This window comes from Gorilla gorilla, chromosome 12, assembly GCF_029281585.2.
Source record: "Gorilla gorilla gorilla isolate KB3781 chromosome 12, NHGRI_mGorGor1-v2.1_pri, whole genome shotgun sequence".
In the NCBI taxonomy this organism is placed as follows: Eukaryota; Metazoa; Chordata; class Mammalia; order Primates; family Hominidae; genus Gorilla; species Gorilla gorilla.
In genome coordinates this window covers 60,666,630-60,677,306 of record NC_073236.2, presented here as the reverse complement: position 1 = coordinate 60,677,306, position 10,677 = coordinate 60,666,630, and the positions used below count along the sequence as shown (strand labels likewise).

At 45.6% G+C, this 10,677-nt stretch overlaps 1 pseudogene; it reads right to left on the bottom strand.

The window, feature by feature from the left end:
- Positions 1-7,162: 7,162 nt before the first annotated feature.
- LOC129531478 (transcription factor NF-E4-like) lies at positions 7,163-9,437 on the bottom strand (annotated as a pseudogene).
- Positions 9,438-10,677: the final 1,240 nt, after the last annotated feature.

The window sequence follows — 10,677 nt, the reverse complement described above, 5'->3', positions numbered from 1 at the left end:
ACATGGAGTTGGAGCTAGAATTTAAATGATCCCAACTACGTGCCTGTGACTGTTCAACAGCTATATAAGATAGGGCTTAACAAAGAGTTATTAGCGTAAAGCGAGGGGGCTTGAAGGAAGTTCGTCTTTAAAATAAACTATTATTTCTAACACTTATGATTTATTCTTTAACAAGAAGGGAAACTTTGAACAGGGATCTTTTTACTGTCTACATTACTGTTTTCCTGGAGAATATATAATTTTGTCTCTTTATAATAATCATTTTAAACATAGATGACAGAGGTTAATACTGTTTAGTCTAACAGGTTCAAAAGTGTTTGTCAAACTACTCCAATTTATTTCAGCATTTTCTAAAAATAATTATGTTTTCTTTAAAGCTTACAACCAGAGAAAGATGTGAGTTTTTTTTTCTGTAAGAATTTCAATCATATTATTCAGAGTTAGAAAGGGATGAAGAAAAGAGAAATCTAGTATGCTTGTTACCATAAGTTTATCTTGCCAAAATCAAACGAGCAATTATTATTAGTAGTAGTAGTATTATCATTATTTTTGAGACAGGGTCTCTCTTTGTCACCCAGGCTAGAGTGCAATGGCTCAAACAAGGCTCACATCAGTCTTGAGCCCCTGGGCTCAACTGCTCTCCCGCCTCAGCCTCCTGAGTAGCTGGGAGTATAGGCGCACACCTCCACGCCAGGCTAATTTTTGTATTTTCAGTACAGACAGTGTTTTACTATGTTGCCCAGGCTGGTCTCAAACTCCTGGGCTCAAGCCATCTGCCTGCCTCAGCCTCCCAAAGTGCTGGGATTATAGGCAGGAGCCACTGTGTTGGGCCAATTTTTAAAAATTAATACAAAAAAATTATTTGTGGTAATTTTTTAAATGAGAGTTTTTCTTTACGTCAAGAAGACTTCAACTAGACAATGACTTTTCAGGTACAAAAGATCTAATACTTTCAAATATATAATAAAACACATTGTGGCTAGCACAATATGAAAGCATTTTAAAACAAATAACAGTTGATGCAACTCTCATAAAATGTTTATTGCCCCAATAGCTGTATGCCCGTTTAGATAACTAACCGTTATTGCTCACACAGGTTACTGACCAAATTCCACAGGCCAGGTAGTAAAATTGAGGACATTTACTGGCAGCCACTTTGGTTCCAAAATGATGCCTTTGTCAAGGAAGCCATATTTCCCAATCCTTTAAGATTTATCTCCTTGTCCTCAGGATTCTGAAGGTCCTGTCCCCTGAACTAGTTTTACAAAGTTCTAAGAAGCTGATTTTAGGCCTTTCCTATCTATTTCTTCTGTTAGTCTTCACATAGGTGGAAAGGAGTAAACTGGATAACTAGTGTTAGTATATCCCCAAATGGGGGCAATTTCTTGATACGCCTCAATAAAGCTTAGAGAGTTTCAAGACTATGGCTTATTTTTAGTGCTATTGGCCATCTTCTATCTGCTGTTCCCTGTTTTCCACCTTTTAACAGATTTTAGACTTATTATGGAGACAGAATCTGTCTTTTGTTTAAAACTTCTGGCAGGCATGTGAATAACAGCCTGTCTGCAAACTTCAGACTGGAAAGGAAAGGAGCTGAAGGAGTACCATATGCCCCAAGAATTTTCCATGGTCCGCTGTATTGTGCAGATGTAAAGAAACTTCCTTATAAATTAGCCTCTTCCGCTTCACAGGAAAGCTTCAGTTTATTTAACACAAATTTTCATCATGTGCTCTCTATGCCAGGCACTATTCTAAATGCTTAACAAATAGGCACCCACTTAATCCACATGACAACTTTGTAACATGGGTACTACGAGGAACCATATATCACACATGAAGAAACTGAAGGTAAAAGCAGAGCTAAGCAACTTCCCCAAGATCAAACAGTTACTCTATATTGAAGCTAGATTCAAAGACAAGAAGTTTTGCTTCGCATTCATTTTCTTAGCTCAATGAAACCTGCTAGTTTCCTTCTCTTTATTTCCACATTCAACCAGTCTAGCTCTCTGAGGCCTAATTTCAGTATAGAACCACCCATTGATCATGGCCATGGCCAGAGGCCCCACAAGAAGAACTTGAAGAAAAAATACATTTAAGATACTAAGCACCCAGTCCTTACCCTACAAGTTAATTTGTCCTTTACACACGCTATCATCACAATCCTCTGTGTGTGTGTGTGTGTACGTGTTTTTAAGGAAATGGGAATTGTTCTTTAGAGTCCTCATAGTAAGGTTTTTGTATCGGTTCAAACCCCGAGAGCGTGCCAACAGACAACAGGAGATGGTGTGTAGCAACATGCTGTTTTAATGAGCACCTGGGTGCAGGCAGGCTGAGGCCTAAAATGGCTTCAGCCCCAAGTGAGGAAGGGGCAAAGGTTTTATAGTCTCCTGTAAACAAGAGTGTCCTAGTCTGACATAACTGCCACATTGTACCCAGATGGCCTCTTTCTGGATCTTCAGGGGTACGTGTCTTCCAGCTGGCTCTCTTCCTGCTTCTGCTGTCTTGCTGGTGCACGCTGCTGGTGCAAATAGCCTTGCACCCTTGGGACTGGGCCTGAGAAGGGAGGAGTTATTCATCTCCTTAAGCTTTCAGGCCCTGGAGAGAATCTTACATTCCTGTCTATTTGGTTATAGAAAAGGGAAAAGGGATAACTACTTCAGGCGTGACATAGGGGTGGTATGGGCACCTTGGAAAAAGAAAAATTTAATTTTTGGTGTATTCTTAAGAGACGGGTTAGTATCTATAGTGTCATTGTAGCAGGAGCATCATCTGGATTGTCTGGCAGTTAACTGTAGTTTCAACAAGAGTTTTAATGGCTTTTATTATCAGTGGGATAACACAGGAAGAAACAGGAGGAGTCCAATGATGAAGATTACTGTCCTTACCAGCATTTTAAATCATCCTAAAGAACCACCCTCCTAGAAGGTTTGTTGGGTCCCATCCCTTCCAGCTTTGGACTGGTACATGAGCTACTTTTCTTATGTTTGAAGAGATTTCTAGAACCGCTTTTCCATTATTCTCTATGTTAAGACAGCAATTAGAGATATTAAACTTACCACAGACTCCACCCTCTTCTGCTAATAAGTAGTCTAGTGCTAGCTAGCCTGTTTCGATAAATTGCCACGTGCATTTGGTTTTGTTGTTGCACGAGCATTTCCAGGGCTGAAGTGGTTTGGTTAGTGATTATCTCTAGAACAGCCTGTAGACTAATTATTCTATTTAGCGTATATATAGGAGTGCAATAACCTCAGGAACCATCCTCAGCCTAAGTGGCAGGACAGTTATACTCGATGATCTGTTGTGGAGGCCATTCATCACCTTGCCATCTTTGGCTTCCTCCTATCTTTAAGGATCATTTTTCTTTGTTTAGGTTATTGTATACAGTGACTCCAAGGGTGTTGCCCACTGTTAATGTTTTGGAGGAAGGAGTAGTCTTGGGGGTGAGCTTGACGCTGGTACGATGGACCCAGTGGGGGAGTCTTTGGACTCTCACTACAGTTGGCGTGCTGAGTATCACAGTGTAGGGGCCTGTCCACTTTGGTTGCAGCTTTTGGGTGGGGGTCAGGTTGGCAGATAAACACGTCTGTGCTTGCAATGCAGTTATGTTGAGAGGACGAGGAGGTGTCTACAGGAGAGGCATGGCCTCATTTGCTGCTTCACGAATGAAACACCGTGTCTGGATTAAGGAGGGGAGGTAATTCCTGAGTGGCTCAAAGTCTGGTAAGCGTAGAGGCCCTAAGACAAAAGTTCGGCCACACATGATTTCAAAGGGACTATAAAAAGAGGGTGCTTTTGGTGTGCGGAGTCTCATGAGGGCGAAAGGGAGATTTTTTTGTTCACGACTGGTGGGTTTCTAGAGCCAGCTTGGTGAGTTGGGCTTTAAGGACAGAGTTAATTTTTTCAACTTTGCCTGAAGATTGAGGCCTGTAGGGTGTGTGGAGGGCCCATTTTATTCCTAAGGATGTAGAGATGCCTTGGGTAATTTGGCTGATGGAGGTGGGCCCGTTATCAGACTGGATGGATGTTGGGAGTCCGAAACAGGGAATTGCATGCATGATGAGAGTTAGTGTGAGGATATTTGCACCTTCTGAAATTGTTGGGAATGCTTCTATCTACCCAGGGAAAGTACAGACAAAGACTAGAAGACAGAGGAGCCGTTTATCCGGTGGGATATGAATGAAGTCTACTTGCCAATCTTGCCTAGGTATCTGGCCCCAGTCTTGGTGAGTAGGAAAAGGCGGTGGCCAGAGGGAGCCCTGAGGTGACACTAAGTGGCAGATAGAGCAGGATTGGGTAATTTCTCAAACACGGCTGGAAAGGTGAGGACAAGTGAGAATGGGGCAGAGAAGTTGCAAGAGAGGTTTGTAACCAACATGGAAAGAGTTGTGGAGGATTTGGAGGTGAGGAAGACTTTGAGAGTGAGGAAGAACGAAGCGCCCTTCCTTGACATATGATGGTCCTTGCTTTTGAAGGTTTTGGGCTCAGAAGTCCTCCTTTTCTTCTGAGGAGTAAAGAGGAGAGAACAAGGACTGGGAAAGAAACTGGCCTTGCACAGGTTGTAGGGCTACTTGTTTGGCTACCTGATCTGCTAAAGCATTTCCCACCGATATAGGATTCTCTGGGGTTTGGTGGCCCCTGCAATGAATGATGGTAACTTTCTGCGGGAGCCTGGCAGCTTGAAGGAGCTTGCTGATGGGGGAGTCATTTATGACAGGGATGTTTTTTGCAGTTAGGAAACCCGTTCTTTCCAGATGGACAAGTGTGAGTGTACTACGTGGAAAGCATAATGAGAATTTGAATATATGTTGATCTGTTGTCTGGTTGCTAGAGTGAGAGCTCGAGTGAGGGCAATGAGTTCAGCTTTTTGGGAGGTGATGCCTAGGAGGAGCAGATTGGCTTCAATAGTGTGTGTGTGGGTGACCCTATAGCACAGCCAGCATGCCGGTGTCCTTGATGTAGGAAGGAGCTACCATCTACAAACCAAGTAAAGGAGGCATCTGGAAGATATTGGTGTGTTAGATTTGGAAAAGGTATAAGAAAGGTTTGAATAGTGTTCAAACAGAAGTGTGTAGAGTCTTGGGTGGTTGTAGCTTCAGGTAAGGGCGTGGCCGGGTTTAGACGGGAGCTGGTTAGCATGGTGATTTGGGGGCTTTCTATGAATAGAGCATACAGTTGGAGGAGCTGTGTGGCAGAGATGAGACTTAGTACACTGTGGTGAGCTAGCATGTCTTTGATGTTATGGGTTGAATAAACTGTTAGGTTGGCATGGAGAGATAGTTTTAGGTTTTTAAGGGTGAGGGCAGCAGCTGCCATCAATGCTCGGAGGCAGGCAGGCCATCAGAGAACTGTGGCTTCAAGCTGTTTAGACAGGTAGGCAACAACCTGGAGGGTGGGTCCCTTAGACTGGGTTAGAACACCCAGTGTAACTTCACACTGTTTGTCGGTATAGAGGGAGAAAGGTTTGGTGATGTCTGGGAGAGTGAGGACGGGGGCTGAGATGAGAGCCTTCTGGAGTAGATGGAAAGGTTGAGTAATAGGCTGCGCAGGTTTTAAAGGCTCATGGAGAGGGCCTTTAGCAGCTTGGTATAACAGTTTGGCAAGTAGAGCCAAGGAGGGAACCCAGAGTCTAAAATATCCTGCTTGTCCCTAGAAAAGAGAGAATTTCTTGCTTAGTTTGCGGAGGTGGGAGGGACAGGAGGAGGGATATGCGGTCGGTTGTGAACCCTTGGGTACACAGGGTAAGATCTAGGCCTAGATAGATGACTGAGGGGGTGCATATTTGTGCTTTTTTAGGGGAGACTTAATGCCCCCGTTCTGCCAAGTTTAAAAGAGAGAGATAGTATGGGCGTTGCAGTCTCTTTGAGAGGTGCTACGCAGGAGCAGATCATTAACACATCGAAGGAGAGCGGACGGTTTTAGGGGTAAGGTACAAAGGTCGCAAGCAAGGGCCTAAGAAGGTGGGGGCTGTCTCTGAAACCTCGAGGTAGTACGCACCAGGTGAGCAGAGGTGAAATGTGGGTGTCGGGGTTTTCCCACATAAAGGCAAAGAGGTTTTGGGAATTAGCGTGCAAAGGAATTGTGAAAAAAAGCATCCTTTAGGTTTAGAACAGAAAAATGGGTGGTATTGGAGGGAATTGCGGGAAGTGTATGGATTAGGAACTACTGAACATACTGGAAGTACAGCTTGGTTAATGAGCCTGAGGTCCTGGACTAAGCGATAAGTTCCAGCTAGCTTTTTGACAGGTAGAATTGGTGTGTTAAAAGGGGAGTTTGTTGGGCAGAGTAGGTGACTGGCAAGAAGGCAAGAAATGATAGGCTTTAGGCTTATGAGAGCTGCCTGGGGGATGGGATACTCCTTCTGTGATAGGAACTGGGTGGGCTCTTTAAGAGTAATGTGGACAGGGGTGTGGTGTTCTGCGACTGAGGGTGAGCAAGTATCCTAAACAGTGGGATTAACTACGGATGGGGGATAAGGAAAGGTTGTGTGTTTTAGGGTGGGAGGCTGAAGGAGTAGAAGAAAACTAGAAATACTGGAGGGGTCTGGGTGGATGTGTTGGGTACTATGGGGAACGTGGAAGTGGAGAGTAGTGTGGAGTTTTGAAAGGATGTCTCGGCCGGGCACGGTGGCTCACGCCTGTAATCCCAGCACTTTGGGAGGCTGAGGCGGGAGGATCACGAGGTCAGGAGATCGAGACCATCCTGGCTAACATGGTGAAACCCTGTCTCTACTAAAATTACAAAAAATTAGCTGGGCGTGGTGGTGGGCGCCTGTAGTCCCAGCTACTCGGGAGGCTGAGGCAGGAGAATGGCATGAACGTGGGAGGCGGAGCTTGCAGTGAGCGGAGATCGCACCACTGCACTCCAGCCTGGGTGACAGAGTGAGACTCCGTCTTAAAAAAAAAAAAAGAAAAGAAAAAGAAACGATATGTCTGCCTGGGAGCGGAGTTGGGCATGAAGGCAGGACTAACAAAGAGTGAGTGAAGGAAAAAGTGTGCAGGGAGTAGAAAAGTGGTGGGTAGCTCAGGGTTTGGAGATTTGTCCATCAATTCCCACAACAGAGACTTGGGAGGACTGGGTGGGTCCTGAAAAATTAGGTAAAGCAGAGTAGGTTGCCCCGATATTAATTTAAAAAAACATACTGGCCTACCTGCCACCATCAGGGTTACCCTTGGCTCCGATGAAGCAATGGTACTTGCTGGGGCATCCGTTCCAGGGCACCGTCAGTCTTCAGCGGCAAGACCAATGAGATCTGAGTAGGAGGTTTTGGCCGGCTCAGGAAGGGATGGGGGTGGTCCTTGCAGGGGGCCACTCACAGTCCAACTTCCAGTGGAGTCCTCTGCAGAGGAGGCATGGCCTGGTGGGCCTACCTGGATTTGGGCATTTTCTGGACCAGTGGCCTTTATTGCTGCACTTGAAACATGTGCCAGGTGGAGGTGGATTGCTTGGAGGCTTCCGTGTGGAGCTGCGGCCCCGGGCGCCTGCAGGGCCCCTGATGGCGGAGGCAAGCATTTGAGACTCTGCCTGTTTTTGCCTTTTACTTTCCTCACCATAACTGTTAAAGACTTTGAAGGCTAAATTAATAAGGTCTTGTTGTGGGGTTTGAGGGCCATCGTCAAGCTTCTGAAGCTTGCGCCTAATATCACGGGTGGATTGGGAAATGATCTGAAGGTTTAAAATAGTGGTTTCTTCTGGGCTGGCTGGGTTTAGGTTGGTATATTTTCTCATGGCTTCAGTTAAACAAGAGAGAAAAAGGGCTGGGTTTTTGTCAGGACCTTGGGGGATTTCTGAAAGTTTTTCATAGTTTACCAATTTATGGGCACCCCTTTTGAGTCCTGCAAGGAGACACATAATTATGTGGTCTTGATGGCGCCATCCGGAGGCCCCATCTTAAAAATCCCAGTGGGGGTCCTGGCTGGGGACTGCCTCTGTGCCAGTAGACAGGGCAGGAGCTTGGTGATGAATTGTATTAGCGTGTGCCTGAGCTAGGGTCCAGATACGGTCCGGTCCTGGTCTTCTGGGGTGAGGGTGGAAGAGAGGATAACGTAGAGGTCATGCCAGGTTAGTTTATAAGACTGGGTAAGGTACTGAAACTCTCTAATATAAAAGGTAGTGTCTTCTGGAAATGAACCGAGTCTTTTGTTAATTTGAGAGACATTAGTGAGGGAAAAGGGAACATGAACTCTAACAATACCTTCAGTTCCTGCCACTTCCCGAAGGGGGCATTCTAGCCCCGGCGCCGAAGTAAGGGTAGGGCATGGGCCAAAGATGGTGCCTGAACGAATATGGGTGGGAGAGAAGAAAGAAGCCAGAAGTGGTTCCTGCTCAGGGTTTGAAGTGGAAGGGGGATTGAGTTGACAGGCAGTGGACGATAGATAGGGGCATAACGTGGTGGGATGGTTTTACGGGCTTCAGGAGAGCGGGGTGAAGAAGGAGAATTAGTACAGACAATGCTAGGGTTGTCTTGAGGAGAGGATGTTGTAGGAAAAGAAGTGGGTACTTTTGGAGGTGATGCCAGCTGGGAAGATGGCGGCTGAGAAGACAACAAGGAGGTTCGGAGGGTTAAAGAAGACAGTTGAGAGGAAGAAGTAGTGGCTGGGAGGGGTGAACAGCAGTCAGCTGGATAGAATGAGGAAAAAGAGAGGGTCGGGGGAGATAGGCGATCAGGGCGGCAAGAATGGAGGGGAAGGATTTGAACAGGTAAGCAAGGATTGCAGAGGTCGGGTAGTGATCTGAGTGCACAAAGGCCTGGACATAAGGAATTTCTCCCCGTTTTTCCAGTCGTCGGCAATAACTGCTCAAGTCAGTTAAAACTGTAAAGTCAAATGTTCTATTTGCGGGCTATTTGGATCCGTTATTTAATTTGTACTGTGGCCAGGCTGTATTGCAAAAAGAAAGACAAGGCACTTAGGGCGGATATCTTGCCTGAGGCCTAAGGTTTGCAGGTTTTTTATGAGGCAGCCTAGACGGCTGTTTTTTGGAATGGAGGACGGGGAGTTTTCCATAAAGGGGGTAGGCTGGGGAGAACAGGGAAAAAGGAGACCGTCCTGGATGGCCAGAGGGAGATGATAAAAGGAGCAATTGTCACCGCTGCCTTTTTTGTTCCCGAAACAGGATCAAATGGCTAAGAGGCATCCACTTAAGACCAGATGATCAGCGAGTGCCTGACACATGCTGGAGCCTTCTCGGACCAATGTTGGATTTTTGGACCAGAGAAACCAAAACAGGCTTTGCAGATTTTTCCCTGTTAACGGGGCTTACAAGGAGACTCAGCAGTAGGCAAGATCAGCGACTGATGTGCATGCATAGAGAAGTGACTGGAGACCAAGGAGCTTCCTTTGTCCAGCTGCTGTGGCCTGCTTTCTGGGGTGGAGGGGTAGGTCCATGGAGGATGCGGACCTGAGCCCCTCCTGGGTTTCAGCACCAGATGTAAGGTTTTTATATCACTTCAAACCCCGACAGCGCACCAACAGCTAACAGGAAGCAGTGTGGAGCAACATGCTGTTTTAATGAGCACTTGGGTGCAGGATGGCTGAGGCCTAAAATGGCGTCAGCCCCAAGTGAGGAAGGGGCAAAGGTTTTATAGTCTCCTGTAAACAGGAAGTGTCCTAGTCTGACGTAACTGCTACGTTGGACCCAGATGGCCTCTTTCTTGATCTTCAGGGGTACATGTCTTCCAGCTCGCTCACTTCCTGCTTCTGCTATCCTGCTGGCACACGCTGCTGGCGCAAGTTGCCTTGCACCTTGGGACTGGGCCTGAGAAGGGAAGAACTATTCATCTCCTTAAGCTTTCAGGCCCCAGAGAGAATCTTACACTCATGGCCTAATTGCCACTTAAAGGTGACATCTCTTAACACTGTTACAGTGGGAATTAAATTTCAACATGAATTTTTGAAGGGACAAACATTCGAATTACAGCATTCTGCCTCTGTCACCCCCAAAACTTATGTACTTCTCACATATAAAGTACTTTCATTTTAACCCAATAGCTCCTGGTCTTAACTCATTCTAGCATAATCTTAAAAGTCTGTGGTCTAGATTCCCATCTAAATATCATCAAAATGGGATATATGTAAGACTCAGGTTATGATTCATTCTGAGGAAAATTCCCCTCCAGCTGTGAAATCAAATAAATTATATGTTTCTAAAATATATGGTGGGACAGGCATAGGATAGACAATTCCATAACAAAAGAGCAACAGAAAATAAAAAGAATTAACAGGCTCCCACTAAGTCCAAACCCCCACCAAAACAACAACAACAACATTAAATCCCGACGTTTGAGAATTTTTTGTTTTGACTTCAAGTCCCACTATCAGCACAGACTGGGGCAGGGGTTAGGCCTCCATGGCTTTTCTGGGAGCAACCAATGCAGCAGCTCTCACAGGCTGGAATATTATCCCCAAAGTTCGCTGCAGCTGGGGCTTCCAACTGTTACTGGGAAGTGCAGGAATTTTTGATTAGTTTTAACTGGAGGAAGAATTCTGCCAAGCGATTGATTTAATCAAAAAAGAGAATGTATTGAAGGAAAATAGAGAACAGAGAGTTTATTTCCTCTTTTCGGCTTATATTTAGCATGCCTGTTTTAGGTATTCTCTGGGGTGTAAAATTTTTCAAACCTCCCTTTTGTCATGAGTTCTTCCCTCCTGCTTGTGTTTAGCTATTTGCCTAGCAACCCCC